General features: G+C 42.9%; 1 protein-coding gene across 1 annotated transcript in view; it reads right to left on the bottom strand.

Moving 5' to 3' along the window:
- The window catches only part of EIF3H (eukaryotic translation initiation factor 3 subunit H), an 89,089-nt gene that overhangs the window by 35,750 nt on the left and 35,532 nt on the right, over positions 1 to 17,807 (bottom strand). The gene's annotated exons all lie outside the window — the stretch shown is intronic.

Raw genomic sequence — 17,807 nt, 5'->3', positions numbered from 1 at the left:
CATTTAACCTGAGTAACAAACCAGGATGCTACCTAAAGCAAAATTAAACATCTGGTGAAACATGTCATAAGCTCAAGGTTCACAGCTGCTAGTATATTTAATTTTTCTGCTCTACAGCTGTAAGATTCGTTCACAATTCTGAAGAATAAGGACAAGAATAAGAACAAGAACACATTCCTCAATCTAAAGTGCTTCCCAATCAAAACAGGCAACTATGCACTTACAGATGAAATACGTTAACAAGCCTCTTCATCTTATGTTTTGTTTTTCTATGTAGACATTCAATTTAATTTCAGAAGGGGACAAGTTGCCTTGTATTATATCAACAACCAATTCTGTTATATTAACACAGACAAATGCAATTTTTTTCCCACTTACTACACATCGCATTCGAATCTATTTAGTCATGTGTTAAAAACTTCGAATGTTAGGTCTAATGCACCGTTTTCAAAAACTGGATAATGCAAAAACATGAAAATAAAATAAATGCTCCCATCATTAACGTTGTGAATTAAAATTTTAAAATAAGCAAAGATCAGCAGAAGAAGGAAACACACTTGTATTTTTAAACTGCTGTAAAAGATGACTCCACTGGTGGAATGGAAACCAGTAAGTTTAAAAACACATATAGGATATAAAATATTCCATCTACCCATACTCTCAACCACTTAGATCAGTCTTCCTCAACCTGGTACCCTCCAAAAGTTTTGGACTACAATTTCCTTCAGCTCCAGGCACCATGAACAATGGTTAGGGACAATGGGAGTTGTAGCCCAAAATATCTGGAGGACACCAGGTTGGGGAAGGCTATCTTAGACAGTGCTGACAATGGGGGATATTTTAAACATACAGGCTATTTTCTTACTGGTTTAATGAAAAGGGAGCGAACTTTGACAGACTAGTCTATCAAAAGTGGAAGAAAACCCAATAGCAAGAAATAAACTGTAGTAGGGGTGTTGCTGGTATAAAGGAGATTTATTGTTTATACAAAGGTCAACATGTGTGTTTACATACAATTATGTGTTGAGCATACTATGTCTGTGGTATAAGTATATGCCTGTTTTCTGGGGTGGGGGAGTGCAATCCCATACAGGTCTACTCAGAAGTCAGATCCACTGAGTTCACAGAATTGCAGCCTTAAACACTGGTTCTGGACCATCTCTGAGAAAAGCAGGCACATGGAAAGGCAAGAAAGAGGAATTAGGGATGTGTAGGTCTGTGTTGCAGCCCTGATCTAGGAATGGTTACACTTTGTTAGGGATATGTTGCTAGTTTTCTCTGTCAAGTAGTTCTGGAAACCATCTTATTTCAGAAGGTGCGTGCTGCTTTTAAACAGCTATGCAATGCTACAGAACAGGATCGATGCACTGTCCCTTAAAGAGCACAGTTCCCATGAGCGCAGCCCAAAATGGTGCGGCATTCCTTAGCTTTGAAACTGATCGGGCAACTCAGCTCCCCTGCCACCTCCCCTACTGACTTAACATCTGTATTTGCATCTCTTTGGCAGAGACAACTGCTAACATGAGAGTACAGAAAAGCATCAGTTTTACCTTTAACGCAAAATAGCAGATGGAAATAAAGAGGAACCAGGAAAACAGGGCAGGCAAGCATCATGTGTTTTAATTTATTTACTATACATATTTTTATATCACCATTCAATCATTTGCCAGGGTTGTTTACAAGTAACAATAAGAGAATTAAAATGTAAATACAAACAAAACACAATCAACTAAAAGGCACAGGAGCACAAAAGCCCCATGATTAAAACTGCATCTAAAATGCTTGGGGAAATCAAAAGGTCTTGGCCTGGCATCAAAGAACAATAAAAAAAGATGCCCGGTAAAGCTCTCTGGAGAGCATGTTCCAAAACTCAAGCATTGGCGGGGAGAAAGCCTTCTCTCTGATAGCCCACCTGCCTTACCTCAGATTGGCACTCACAGGAGGCCTTCCACTGAAGATCTTAATGTAGATGCATATGAAGGCGAGTGGCCCTTAAGGACCTAAGCCATGGAGCTGTGTACACACAGCTGGCAAGGTCACTTCTCCAACTCTGCCACATGAAGGTCTCTTGCTCCCACTGAAATGGCTCTGTCACATCTCCTTAGGCATGGAACTCTCTCCATGAACAGCTCTAAACCTCCCCCTTCAAACTTCAGCACAAATCTCCCCTACGTCCTCCATGGAGCCATTGGGAAATACCCAACATCATACAAGCAGACTTGCGCTCATGCAGTAGGACTATCCCCTGCTTTCCCCCCTCATGCAACCCCCTGCACCTCGTGCAACTCCAAAAACTGCTCTGGAGGGGCTGCAGGTGGGACTTGCCCCAGTCCCCATTCTGCTAATGGAAGCCATTCTGTCAGTGGGAGGAGCTAACTGGACACAACCCAATGGCTTAAATCCTTAGCCATAAACTCAACTAAACCCCTACATACATGTAAGTGCATTTGCACATATGCATCTCCTGTTAATCCCGTCTCTCCCTCTCCTCCTTTGTCCCCACTCCAACACACTCCCAGTTGAAACTTGGATTGTAAACTCCTCAGGGGAGAGATCTATCTTGTTATCTTACTCTGTAAGATAAGTGTAAACTGATGGCACTACACACACACACACACACACTAACAACTTCAGAATGGGACTGCAGAAAATGGGATCAATCTAAAACTGAGTGTAGAACACACCAACAAGCTTTAAAACAGTTCCAAAAGTTTCATAACAAGTACTATTCAAATTTTAGCTGGTGAATTCCACATCTGGAAAAGTACTGAGACAAGTATATACGCCCATCATAACAGTGACCCCCTAAATGCAAAGGACATCAGGACTGCAAGCTGCTTACACACACCTCACATGTGACATGGGCCATTGATATTCTTCTCTGTGTTAGATTCCCACAAAGTTCCACCTCCAAAAAAGAGGGCACAGTTGAAGGAATTGGACTGCATACCCCATCTCACACTTGACTATGTGTACGGTGGGTGGGAAGTCACAAGCCCACTGCCTCATTATATATGGAGGATTGTTGGCTTGAGGAGTATGTGAACTGCCCCTCTGTGATCCACAATTCTACAATGAATTCAATAATGCAGAAGTTATCCATTTTGCCCATGGACACGGGCCCTGTCAACACAGAAAAGTTATATTGTTTATACGCCATTTTAACTGTCATGGCTTAGTTTAGATGCCAAGAATTCTCTGTTAGAGATTCTGAGTATGCCCTTCACAGAACTACAGTTTTCAGGATTGCCTGCGTAAAGGGAATAACTATTAAACCAGTTTTGTCTGTAGTATAAGGAAGCTCAGAGTATCACAACCCCAAGAGAAAATGTGTATGGAAGTTAAATTTGTTAAAGTCAGACAGGGAGAATATTGTCCAGGGTCCCCCTCCTTTGTAATGTTTTCTACTGGGGTGAAGTGTATATGTGAGCTTTAAAAGACATCAGTTTTAAAGAGTTACTTTATTTTTAATGTTACTTTTCCATTTGCCTTTTTTTTTTTTAGATCTATGCCAAGAAGAACATAAATTCTTAGCTCCTAGCATAAAGTAGTCAATCAGTGGTTCCAATGATCCACTTGTTGGTAATGTGACCAAACTGTAAACTTGTTTTGTAAAATCCTGTCATGTTTCAGAATGCTATAATTTTCAAATCCTTTTTAAAACCTCAAATGGGATCTCTAAAAAAAAAAATCACCAGCTTACTCTTGTACGCTATACACACAAACACACACACACACACACACACACACAAATAAAATACATGAATCTATTTTGGTTTTGTAAAATTATCTGTGTTTTCCCTCAAGTCAAATTAAGGGTTACCAGCCTATTTTTCTTAGCACATTTCTCCTCAAGAGATTACAATACAAGCTACCATTTTTCAGTGCTCTGGCACACTGGTTCTCTCAGTAATAAATTACACATTGTTAGCAATTCAGCTACTTTTACTTCTTTTGTTCCTTATTAACTTGGATCAATGCCATCTGGTTCTACTGATTTATCGCTAGTTACCTTCGTTTCCACCTGTACAGCTCCTATATCAAGCAGTCTGGACAGCTGAGCTTCTGCTCACATTCCTACAAAAACAATACACTAACCACCTGGAAATGGAATCTAATTGTGGGCCCATCCCCTTAATTCAGGTTTTATTCCCTCTGCATTTGGGTTTCGCCAGCTGAAGACCATTGACCAACAAACTCATCTATCCCTCCCTCAAAAAAACATTTACAAGGGGGGTGAGCAACTTCTGTGGGTCTGGAGGCCAATTCTGCCCCTCCCTGCAATTTAGCAGTGGCCACACCTCTCCCAGGAACTGATTCTGCATCACCACTTATTTTGCCACTGAAATGTGGAGGTGCAGTAGCAAGAGAGACTTTACTTTAAAACAAAGTACACGGGGACAGCGTGCCTTATTTTCAAGCAAAATCGCACCATTTTGCTTAAAAACAAGCCTGGTTTTAAAGTAAAATTTACCCTTTTTTTGCTGCCACGAAGGCACAGATAAGGTCAGGGGCTGCACACAGCCTGCATGTTGACCAGCCCTGATTTACAAGAAGCTGACAAACACTTCTAAGTTATTGAAGCAAATTGCCCCCCAAATACTTAACCTCTAATATGAAGAACTCTTCATATCAAAGGGCAGATTTCAATTATTCATTTCAATGCATCATTATGGGAGAAATGGGGATACTAGTTGAAAGTTGCCATTGTGGGTGCAGAATATAAGACTTTGGAGTCTACATTAGGTTAATAAATTCCCCGTCAAGAGCACCAAAATGCAGTCACGAAAATCTCTGCATATCAAATTATTTGGGGCTAAGGAAAAGTTTAGTTCCAATCTAGTGCAAAATGAAACACATACACCCCTTTTCAGTTCATTCTCTTCACTGTTAAAACCTCTCCATGTGAAAAGAACTGTGTTTGGGGTTTATCGTTCCTGAGCTTGTCCACCTTCTCAAAACAGGAGCAAAGTAAACAGGTTTGACCTTGACAAATATTATTCTAAACCTTTTCAGTGAGCTGTAAGAGGGACAATTGACTTGAATCTGTGTACACTGTTTTAAATGTGCAAACATATTATCAGCTGCTACCCCCAGACACACAGTCAATCAAAGCTCGCAAGAAAAAACAAAATATGGTATCTAGCACAGATTTTCACACCTCGAGAATTTACTTTGAAATAAGGTTTCTAGCCCTCATGGTAGCAAAATACAGCTTAGAACAGGTAAGGCAATGAATGGTAAAGGCTCAAATCAGAGTGAGAATGGCAAGGCTTCAGGCATCCTGCTTCTTTGCCTGTACACTTGCCAAGGCAACTACTAATCACATTTCCTTATCACTCACTATTTATCCCAGTTCAATGCACTTTCCCCTGTGCCAAAAGGTCTTGAATTTCTTCCAAATATTAGAGGCATAATATATTACAGGTAAGATAAATATAACTGTATTTCATTTACATAGGATATGTGGCTGGGATCCAGAGTCTTGTTATCTGAAGCACCCACGGCTGTTGCGCAGTCTGGCTGCGGTGCTTTGTGCGATGTTGGATGTTGACATGAAAGATCCCCCAATCCTCAGAAGCAGCTATGGGGGGGCTGTAGGAGAGTAGGGTGTGCTTCTAAGAGCCTCCGTGCATTGCCACATATGGCTCTTTGGATCCCTGCCAGAGTGAAAAGGGGCCACAAGGCCATCATCTGGTCTAACTTCCTACTGCAAGCGGAAGCATCCCTCCACCAGCTCTGGATCAATCTAGGCAAACAGTGTTCCAACAAGCTGAGAAAATGTGCTTACAGAGTCAGATGATTCACAGAATGAGCCAAGGATCCCAACCCCCACCTGCCCAAATCTTTGGCAGTGTTATTTCCCAAGTCCCAACCCCAAATGTGAGGATCAAAAACTGAGTGTTCATTAACTTATTTTATGGGAAGTTTTACAGGATGGGAGTTGTGAGTTGGGGAAGGCAAAATGCCTTCCCCAACTCACCACTGCATGGGGCACTGGGGAAGGGCATATCACCAAAAAAACTTTTGGGGAGAGGGTAAACATAGGTGAAGTATTTTGGGGGAGAAGGCTGCACATTTTCCTTACAAGTTCTTCTATTTTTACCAGGCTAAGCAGCATTCCCCCCCGCCCAACTGGGGTACAGCCTTAGTGGTGAGGAGATACACCCAACATCCTGTTCCTGATGTGGCAGTTCTCATAGTGACACAGAGTGTGGGTATCGCGGGGGGGGGGGGATGATTGAAAAGTGAAGGACCCAGCATAACACAGACAAAGCCCTGGGGCCTCCTTAACTTCAAATGGAACACAATTTTATAAGTCTCATTCCAGCTGAGGTTTAATTCCTGAAATGTTACCCCTCAAATACTTGAGAAGCCTTTTCTAACTTCTGAAGTGCTTAGCTGCTCTTGTACCTACAGCGTCTTCTAAGCTAAATAGCTTGGCATCCCTTCTCTGCCCCCCTGCTCCCTGGGAAGAATTTGGGTTTCTCCAATGCACACATGGCCCTAAATTACAATACTGGCTGCAATCCATGACCACCATTTATTATTTATTCTTATATTTGTACACCTATAACCCACCACAGGGCCTTAAAAGGTCTTTGTTAGCCCCTCACTAGAGCATCTTTTTGACATAGTACTTTTACTTCACTAGCGTATAGTACATCCCCACCCCAACACTTATATATGGTTTCAAAATTGGGGATCCCTAGAATCATGCCCCTAGATAAGCATTTAATATGCCCGCAGAAATCAGAAACAGCTAATTCTTTAGTCAGCATGGTATTCACAGGCATTACATTTAATAAAATGACCCCAATAAAAGTTAATCAGAAGTGTTTAAATGTATCGGCAATAAAACAAATTTTATGGCTAGCAGAGTCAGTTATCTTCTGTGACAAATTAACCGAGCACTCAAAACGAGATGCATCAGTACCATTTTAATAATGAAAAATGAATGTGAGTCAAACACAGCAGAAAGGAGCAGAGTACAATTTCCCAAATAGAAAACCTCACATACAAAAAGGGCACCTTTCCATTACGGTGATAACAGGGGTCAACCAATTTTGGTCGGTCTTGATGGCCAACCAAAGATATGTGGTCACCAGGACCTTGCCACTCCCCAAGGTTTAGAGTCTTGCCTTTGACTTCACACTACACCTCTAAAATGGACTGCAAGGTCAGGAAAAACGCCTGGGCTTCCCTCCCTAGGACTGCCTGCACCATCTCAGCACACTCTGATGGGCATCCAAAGCCCAGCTCAACTGTAGAGATGAATCCCAAGCGCTCCAGTTCCACACTAAAGAGGAAGGCTGGGGTTTGAAGCACAGCAGCAGAACAAGCCCCAGTTCTTCTCTCCGGTTCCAGAAGGGAAGGATGGGCCTTGCTGTTTTGGCCCTGCATCTCTGAGGCCCTTAAGAGTGCCTCAGAATTTCAGTGGCCGAACAAACTTCTGCCACCTTCCAGGTTCCAGAACTAGAAAGGTAGTGAGGGCTTGTTTGTTTGATCCTGTGCTTCTGAACTCCACGAGAAGGCAACAGCCAAAACAACCTCCAGAAAACTGGGGAGGGTAGAAGGATTATCCCTGCAACTACTCAAGGTTTCTGAGGGTCTCAGAAGCGTGCAGCTACAGGATGATCCTCTTCCTCAAAACTCCAAAGTTAGGAGGAAGGCAGGAGCCCCTGTGAGCGGGAACTTTGGGTTTACCAGAGCCTTTGACAAATTTATTTCTGGTAGCTCAGCACAGCAGCCATGCTCTTGTGACACACTAGTGTCTCCCAATGCACAGTTTGGAAATTGTGAACCCACCCAGTGTCATAAACTCTTCACAGCAAGGTAGGAGAAGACAGCTCAATACAGCTTTGGGAGAAGATGAAGTAGGAGCCTGGAAAAGGCTGTAACAAAACTGCATAGCAGCATGAGCGCTGGATGTAACACAGGGGTACGCAACCCAAACACCTTTCGTGCCACCCTCCAAGGTGCCCGACCACTTCTTCTTCTTAAAAACAAAACAAAAAAAGGATTAACACATTTTCTTACCAGGTGTGGGTTCAAAGGAGTTGCTTAGTGTGTTGGGGATCTGACCCCACCTCTGCCTTATACTCAGTCTTTTTGGCAGGTTACTTGTCCTTTGTAATTAGCCATGCTTCCTGTGGCAGCCATTGTGTGGTGGTGCCCAGGACAGTTTCTCGAATTGCCAGATGTGCCCATGGGTCCAAAAAGGTTGCCTACCCCTGACGTTACAAGTAGAGAAAAGGGATTCCTGCTCACAAAGGCCATGGTTAAGCCTTGCGATAAGCCCCACTTGCTTTTGTCAGAGAGTTCTGCTCACATTTTCAAACAGGACTGTATTAAACTGATATACTGATGACCCTGCTAATAGCAGGACTTGCCATTTTCCAGATGTCGGGCACTGTCTTTATGAAAACTTTCTGACATCTCATAGATATCTGAACTTTTTGCCCCCATAATTTATTTATCTCATTTTAAAGGTCATTCATTAAACTTCACAGCCAAGTAGGGATTTGACTCTAGATCTCCCCATTCCTAGTCCAACCACTACATCACACAGGATGTTTAATGTATGAACAGATCCACCAAATGACAATCCCCAAACTCTTCCCCCATCTAATATTCTGAATAGACCTATGACATCGGCACTGGCTCCTAATAAATTTGATGCTTCTTGGGGCTTCGAAATTTGACAGCTTCACACGGTGCCAAGCAGACCTGGTGCCTAAAGGTCTGGCATGGGCTCCCAAGACAAAAAAACCTAGTGGCTGAAGATTTAAAACAGTTTTTCCACCTTTGCCAGAGGGCACTGCAGGAAGAGATCTGACAGCTACCAAATGGATACCCATTTTATTTTATTTCTGTATGGGAATCAGCTATAGTTTACAGCACAACATTTTCAGGGTGGCACAAGTTGCTCAATCCAAGACCAACATTTTCTACAGCTTACAGAATACCAGATATGAACTCATGTTTCCTTCTCATACTAATGTTACTTGGTGCGAACCCTGACATCCATTGCATCCACTTGAAGCCAAGTCAGACACCATCTTTAAAACCCATTGGATTGATCTGACACAATTTTATTTGATTATATCCCACCCTTCTTCCAAGGAGCTCAAGTTGACCTACACAGCTCACCCTCATTTTAGTCAGGGATGGGGACCCCAGCTCCCATCAGCCCCAGCCAACATGGCCAATAGTCAGTGATGATGGGAGCTGGTGAAAATTAGGAATTCAGCCACTGTAATTTGGTAGATAACTTATGAAAGCAAAACAGACAGCCAAGAGCCAAGATTCAGCTCAGAGATTTTTGAAACCTATTGAAACCTAGAGAACAGGGGCAGGACATTTCAGACATCTTTGGGCCAGTTCACTTTCTGTTTACATTTTCTCCATCCTTTCGTAATCTCTCAACCATCTATAAAAGACTTATTTTATTTATTTATTTAAAACAGTTCTTGGCCACCTTTTAGGGCAGAAGCCCTCCCAAGGCGGTTTACACCAATAAATTACATAAAACAGTTAGGGAGCAATCCTATGGGGATAGGTGGCCACCTCCAAACTCGGAGGCGACCGCCTGTCCAGTGCAGAGCATGGAGGGGATTGTTCCCTCCGCACTCCTCCTGCCCTGCATTTGCAGCTAGACAGCCAATTTCAGCCGTCTAGCCACCTAAGGCGGAGCAGGGGAGGAGGCTGCCAGACGACACATAGGATATGTCGCACCAGCATTTCTGCCTGCCCTGCCCTGGAACGCCTCATTTTGGCCGCTCTGCACTCCTCTTCCGAAGAGGCAGCACAGAAGGGGGGGGGGAAGGTCGGTTCTCCAGGAACCAACCTCGGAGCATGGTCTCCAAGGTCAGTTCCCAGAAAACCACCTATCCTATGGCCATCTAGCCGCTGACTAGCAGCCACAGGATTGCTCCCTTAAAATATTAAAATTGATGAAAACAATAAAAGCCAACAATAAAACCAGCAGCAACAGCAGTAAGAGCAACAGTAATCATACCAAGAGAAGGCCACGGCAAAGTAATATGTTCTCAAGCCCTTCTTAAAAGTCTGCAATGACAGAGCATGGCAGACCTCTGATGGCAATTTGTTCCAAAGGTGTGGGGCCACTGCAGAGAAGGCCCTCTCATATGCTCTCAGAGGTGGGCAAATGAGAAAGGCCTCTTTTTCTAATCTTACAGATCTTTTCTTATCTTTCAAGTTTTAGGCGCCATTAACAGAAGGCAAGTTTTGCATCTTTAAGAGTCCTTTCTTTAAGAAGCAGTTGCATTTGCTCTCTAAACACACATCTCAGAGATAACAGGAGTAAGACAAGACAGCCCCACATGAAAAATGTTTGTAAAATTACAGCCACTTGAATATGTAACCCGATGATTATGCTTGGCAGCCTGATCTGCATCATTGCCTATTAAGAAACAGGGGAAACTCTCTCCTGGGAGGATGTAGCAATGGCCAAAGTGAATGATTAAAACCAATTATCAGTCTTGTCATGTCTGCAGGATCTTAAGGGAAGGTTCTGTTCATCCCCTTCCACTCCTACAGCTTAGAGAAGCTGAAGGTCAAAACTCAATTTTGGTTATTTTGCAAAGACTGCATACAACAACTATTATTTGACAATTATCTCTTTTGCTCATCTCTTATTAGGAGAAATCGAAAGGAAAAGACTGGCATACATTATGAACACAACAGGTTTAGAAAAAAAATGGGGTTTTACAGAATTAGTGGCTATTCGGATTGAACCGTTCCAATAAAATCCAAACTGCAGTATATTTTAAACATGTTTTCAATGTACTTTCTCTGTCACAAATGCCTATGTCTCTCTTACTTTGTCACTAACCTAAAGATGGCATTGCCAAGATCATGGACACAGGTCCACAAATATTGGACACCTGAATATGAAGAATGAATTGCTATTTCACAGAATTATTAATATCTTCCATGGTCAAGAAATCAAAAGAAGATTGAGAAGACTGTTTATCTTCTTCAAGCAAAGATATCCAGAGTGGCTTATAATGATATATAACATATTAAAACTATCTATAAATTCCAACACACACATAGAAAAAATCCATAACACAGAGAAGAGTACAGCATCAAACCAAAGAAGTGTGTCCTCCATCTGAATGCGCTCAATGATATAAAAGACCGAATCTCTGCAGCAGAACAGTTCCACAGTCTGGGCACCACTTATGAAAAATCTATCATGCATCCTGGGAGCCTGTGCTTCCCACAGCCAAGGAATGTGCAAAAGATCCTCTCCTAAAGATCTTGGGGCATAGGAAGGTTTATGTGGGTGGTGATGATCCTTCAGATATCCCACTCCCAAACCATTTGGAGCTTTATAAGTTAAAAACAGGACCTTAAATTGGTTCTAGAAACAAACTGGGAGCCAGTGCAGCCACTACAGCATGACTGTGATATGGCAATACTGTGATATGGCAATATAACCATGTGGCATTTGCTGCTGAGTGCAGCCTGATTGCAGATTCCGGACAGTTGTCTAGGGCAGCCCCATGTACAACGTGTTACAGTAGTCCAATCTGAAAATAACCAAGGCATGTGTAACTGGCAAGATTAGCATTCTATAGGAACAGCTGCAGTTAACCCACCAGTCGAAGCTGGGCAAAGGCTATCTGGCCATTCAGGAGCAAAGCCGGATCCAGAGCGCCCTCAACACTGCACCTCTGTTCTTTCAGAGGAAGTGCAATGCTATCTAGAACAGATTGAGCGCCTCTTTCTAGATCAGCCGTTCCTCCTGCCATCAGTACCTCTGCAGTGTCTGGATTAAGCTTCAGTTTGTTTCCTGACATCCATTCCTTCACAGATCTCATGACACAAATTCAAGTTTACCATAGCTTTTCTAGAATCCAGTGGAAAGAAGAGAGAGAGGACTGGGTGTCATCAGCATACAGATGCCACTGAACTTCAGATGACCACCTCTAGCATTTCCATGGAGACACTGAACATTATTGCAGAGGATAAAGTTATATTGCTGAAGCTAAACGAGTCTGGCACCAAACACTGCCTCTGCCAAAAGACTGGCTGGGAACCATAACTAAGCTGATTTGAGTTTTGCAGAAAAGTGGGGCACAAGCAAAATGAACAAAAAAAGTTACATCAATCTGGATGTATCCACAAAAATGCAGTTACCAAATGCAATAATTCTCAGCATTAACAAATTATATACTTTGGCCTTGCCACAATAAATGCAATCTTGACTTGATTTTGGAATGGCATGGCAGTCATCACGCCTGAAATCTTAATCACTTAGAACAAGGCTGGGCAACCTGCAGCCTACCAGATGCTGTTGGACTCCCATTCCCATCAGCCCTAATAATGAGAGATGATGGCAGCTGTAGTTCCTCAGCACCTGGAGAGCCAAAGGTTCCCCACCCCTGAGTTAGAAGCAGGACTTCTAACATGCAGTGATTTTGCGGAAGTACAAAAACTTGAAAAATATGACACTGGATACAGAAGGTTTTCCAGTGGTTATGGGTTCTACCATCCTGTGTAGTCAAGTCCACATGACTACCAAAACTAGGATTATACAGAATAGTTAAAAATGGCAAAAAACATTCTGCAAAAGAAGTGAAAATTTGCTTCACTTGGATAATTTATACAGGTTGCAAGATAATATTCTTGACACACAAATGCAATGGAGGAGCACACTTACAACACACGGTCCTAGTTAGAAGTAAAAACGCAATGAGACCAGAGCCTGACAAAAGGCATGGCTGCTGGATGGATCCTTGAGGCTTACAGCCGAAGTTATGCATGTCATCACAATTCTGTGCCAAAAGAAACTGAACTCTGCAACCTGCAAAATTATACAAGTTAGAAAAACTTGCTTATCTTTACTCATTTCACACCATCTCTTCTTTGCCTGCTAGCCCCCTCCATGCATACTCAAAGCATGGAGGGGGAAGCGGGGCTGCACTCACCAGCTCTGTCCTCAACATCCATGTGCCTCCTATACCCCATGTTCCACTCAATGTTCAGACATGAGGAGTGGGGTGGGACTGGGAGGTGCCATCTCACTTTTTCCTCTGTGCTTTGAGTATTAGTATAGACGGGGCTCTTATGAGCAGCCCTACTGAGGCCCTATCCCATGAAAAACCCTACCGAGCACATAGAGACACACCATGTGGAGGCCTCTAGGGCAGGGGTGTCAAACCTCAGACATAGGGGCCAATGCAGCCCCCTGGGGATCTCCAGATGGCCATGTGCCTTCTCCTGGCTTCAACCACTTTTCTGCAACCGTTTATTGTTTCATGGTTTCCCAGCTTTTTCATGGATTAAAATGTCTCTCCTAAGGCTTAGTTACTGGCAGTAAGATCTGTAAGCTAAAATATGGTCATATTTTTGGGTCTTGCCCCTTTTGCCTTCAGCCCCACCCACCACTGGAACACTGCCCTGAGAACTTCTCCAGACTTGAATTCAGCCTTCAGGCGGAAAGAGATTCGACAGCAGTCTTCTAGGGTTTCACTGACTAGATGCCATCCACTTCCTACAAGCTTCTTTCATGCAAGAAAACTAGTACTAAAGCAATCTATAAAGTGCTGATTTCAAAGGCTTGGGGCTCAACAAATAGCTTGGGGCTCAACAAAACAGACCCTCAACCATCAAAACGGTATATGCCACTCATGGGGAGGGAAAACAGCAGCCTCTAAAGAGGGTGAAACTATGCCTCAAAATGCCAGACCTTTTCATCCTCAGCACCAACTGCAGTTGATGCCAAGTTTCCATGTCTTGACAAGTTTCTTAGTTCTGGGTTTGGCCCCACTGTTAAACTTGCACCTTACCAAAATGTACACTGGGTTTAGAATAACGCCTTCCCTTTCACAAGCCTCTGTTGAATTCTATCAAACCGAGGTCTAAATCACAAAGATGACAAGGAACTGTAGCAGTTTAACACAGACAAGTCTTGAAACAATATTGTGATCAAAGTAGAAGGCAGCCTAATAAAACCCAGGTGGCTCTGGCTTATCATACATGGTACTCATTACTTCAATTGCTCTGTTTAATAGATTGCCTGGTGTCAGCAGAAGGAGGTTTCTGCTATTAATTCCTCCAGTTATAACCCTACATGTGTTTTCTGGAGCTCTCTGATAAATCAGCTTTGTCCAGGAAAAACTTAAGGGGGGGAAAATCTATTTTAGAAGTCAGACCTTTTGCCACTGCTGGCAAAACCACAGAAACCACTGTGAATTTGCTTTATTCACTATTAACACAAGGCTAAACTAGTTTCTTGGGAGGTTCCAGATGACTCAAACTTGCCAGAGTTTTGTGTGGGTTGACGCGTTTCTCTCCCCCCACCCCACAAAGCCACACAAAAAATGCTAACTTTGTTGCAAGACATGTTCTATAAATTCCAGATAAAGGTGGTCTGTTATTTTCAAAATTTTCCTTTCATTGGGTTTGCCGTTTTAGATAGCCACTGAATGTCTTTGTAGCTATAAAAAGTACAGGAGAGCAAAACCTTGCCTTCCGTTTGCAGATCTTCTTTAAAATCACACACACTCTTCATGTAAATGGCAAAAACATTACTTGGAAAGTTCAACCAACCAGCCACGTGAAGTATTTAAAGATGACAACAATTATGAGTTTTGAGAAAATACACACACTTTTGTATCTATACAACTGTCAAGTTGAGAGTTTGGGCAGTACCTGATCCTGGCAACCCCCCTGCTCTAAACACACTGCACTAGCCACTAGCACAACAGAAAATGAGCACTTGCTTGTGCAAAATGAGAAACTAGCTGAAACTAGCAGTTCCAGAACAGGACAGGTGAGCGGAGCTCCCGTCTGCAAGCTCCACTGTCTTATCCCTCTCCGGAAATCGTAGTTTCGGCTAGTTTCTGGTTGCACTAGCCAGCACTAGCTTCCTGCTGTGACCACAGACATTCCTGCTGGTGCAGGAGCAGCAACATTGGACAGTGCCCTATATATTCAGAGTTAGTACATGCCCAGATGGGGACACTCCTTCCCACCACTCTGTCAGTAGAGTTCATCACCAACAGCGCTGCCACTGTCCCCCCCCCCAAAATGTGTTCTTCTGTTTTGCCATCCTAGGGGAGTACAACAAGTCAATGGTACGGAACCGTTTGGCCAGCACCAGTCCATGTTAGCCATACTGACCAGCAAGAGACCAATGTGTTTAAGGCCAGAACAAACAGCCCAGCAGTGCATGTAGTCCAGCTCTGGGCTCTGTACTTTGCAGTGATGAAACTGAGGAGCTTTGGCAGCAACGAGCATCATCACGCTGCCACTGCTGACTGCGCTAGCTGTTTATGCAATTATAGCACTTTGACCCCTCTTTCAACAAGGGACACAGTTGTGGAGCACGCAGAAGATCTGAAGGTGGACAGACAAGGCTCAAATCAAAAGTTCTTCATAATTTACTTTTCTTCTACACAACTAAGCTTACATCACGGGTGAGGAACCTTAGGCTCAGGAGCCAAATGCGACCCTCCAGATGGCCATATCCCCCTTTCCTAGTCCCACTCTATTTCCCCCAGCCACCAACCTTTTGGTGGTTTCCCAGCTTTTGTGCAGTCCCCACCCCCACCCCAATTCTAAAAGGTTGAAATGCCTTGCCTAAGGCTTAGTTACTAGCAGTAAGAGCTTCAAGCTACAATATGCTAGTATTGTTTTTCTGCATTTTTGGTCCCACCTGTTTTGCCTTTGGCCCTCCTTCCTCTGCCTTAGGCCCCACCCACCACTGGAAAGTAGCTCCCAAGAGCTACCCCAAAACGGAATTTGGCCCTCAGGCTGAAAGAGGTTCCCCCATCTGTGGCCTACGGGCAGGATTGGGGGATGCAGGATTGGGGGGAGGGTATTGAGATGTGGGGCTTTGTGGACACTACCTTGAAGTCAAAAGCCCCTTGAAACCACACCCTTAAGAGCACTTTTTTCCTAGCTATACATAACCACTTTGTCTACCATCTCCATGACCCATAACACCATTGTTATCTTAGCTGAGTTCCCGACATCGCCAAGCAATCTGGCATTTTTTTAAAAAACGTTCTTATACGCCTGAATGGCTCCACATGCACTGCTGGCAATATATGAGCAATAAGCAGTAAGATAAAGTTTGGAGAGCTAGTCAAAAGACTGGAAACTGGAAAAAAGAAAAAGAAAAAAGACTGCCGGGAAATGCCAGGTTGACTGATCCAGTTTCTCCCTTCTGGGATTTTGTGGTTTATTTTTTTTCAGCCATCCATGGCACTACACCCAAGGACGAACCATTTACAAACCCAACCAAATAACAAGTCTGCCATTTTCAAGGTTGGTTTCTTGTTACGGCTATAAAAGAGGTGCTTTGGGGCTGGCTCAAAGTGTTTCAGGAGTGGCACCCAGCGTCCAAATGGATTCCTTACAACAGATTTACTCAACTTTCAACAATCATTTCATTCTGTTCCAGCATCTCTCGCTTCACTGCCTGCTGGAAACAAGGTTGCACAACAACTCTGTGTATGCTGGAAAATATTGGTTTTTACGCATAGTAGTCAATCACTTGTGTAGAGGTTGAACTTTCAGCTACTTAGGATGAAGAATTCCAGGCTATTCTGGTAATAACACGTTTAAGTTAGTCCTGGTACTATATTCAGAAATAAAGCAAAAAAATAAAAATAAAATTACAGACCATATTCCCCTGTGTGAGGCAATGCTGACAAGGTAAACCACACATACCGATCCACTGCTAAACCTCTGTATAGTTTCTTGGTACAATTAGGCACTTGGCTTGAATGAGAAACGTCTTCCAGGCATGTACCTGGCCAGACACAGTATTCAAGAATGCTTTTTAAAGCAGCTATGCTCAAGTCGATTGATCCACAAAATGACCAGGTAGGAAAATAAATGTTTTCACTATTATTATTTTTTTTAATTACATATAATATTGACTTGTACAAAGCATTTCCTTATCACTTTTCTACACAATAGTCTTCCATTCCAGTCATGGCTATGCCCATTTTGCAGGCAGGGAACTGAGGCTGAATATTTTGTCCTTCACTACACGATGCAATGGGATTTACCATTCCCTAGTTTAACACTCTTCATAGCACTGCAAACTGGCTACAGATCAGCCTACGCTTCCAGGACAGAATCCTCTTGAGAAATGTAGGCATTTCAGAGGTGAGATACTGCCCTCTCCCGTATCAATCCAATTTACTTTACAATCAGTTTATTCACAGAAGGTTGTATTTTTGTTTTTGTAAAAGAAAACAGGACAGCTATTCTAAGCATTCTAAAGATTAATAATTCATCCAAAGTGCTTTACGTTAGACATCCCGGGCACGTTTACACAACTGTGTTCCATACTTTAACACCTTCTGCCGTAAAACTGTTCTGTCGGTAACAGCTGGCACCAGAGTCAAGAGACCAAAACCCTGTGCGGTGAGCTTGGGTCCCATAACATAATATTCTCAGCTTGAATGGCCATAAACACTAGTAAATATTAAATCTGTCCTGTAAGTAAGCCTCAAGTACTTCAAATGAAAGTTGCAAACGATATGGATATTTTTCCCCAGAATAAACTTGTAGAGGCCCAAGCGTCAAATGTGGTGGACTTTAAAAGACGACACATTTTAACATCAGCCTTCCTAAAATCTTAAACTTCTATTAGTTTAAAGGTTTACTAGCAATTCCTAAAAGAAAGAAAAAACTAAAAGAGGGACGCAATATAGCAGCTATGAAATACTGGTTCCCTCCAAAACAGAACATGTCTGTCAAAATACTATTTTCAAACTGCAGAACACAGATTGGGTCACGCTCCAAATACTACA

Source organism: Heloderma suspectum, chromosome 4, assembly GCF_057233095.1.
Source record: "Heloderma suspectum isolate Gila_16-S chromosome 4, 16-S_ref, whole genome shotgun sequence".
NCBI lineage: Eukaryota > Metazoa > Chordata > Lepidosauria > Squamata > Helodermatidae > Heloderma > Heloderma suspectum.
Note: the sequence above shows the minus strand (reverse complement) of the source record. Positions and strands in the feature narration are given on the sequence as shown.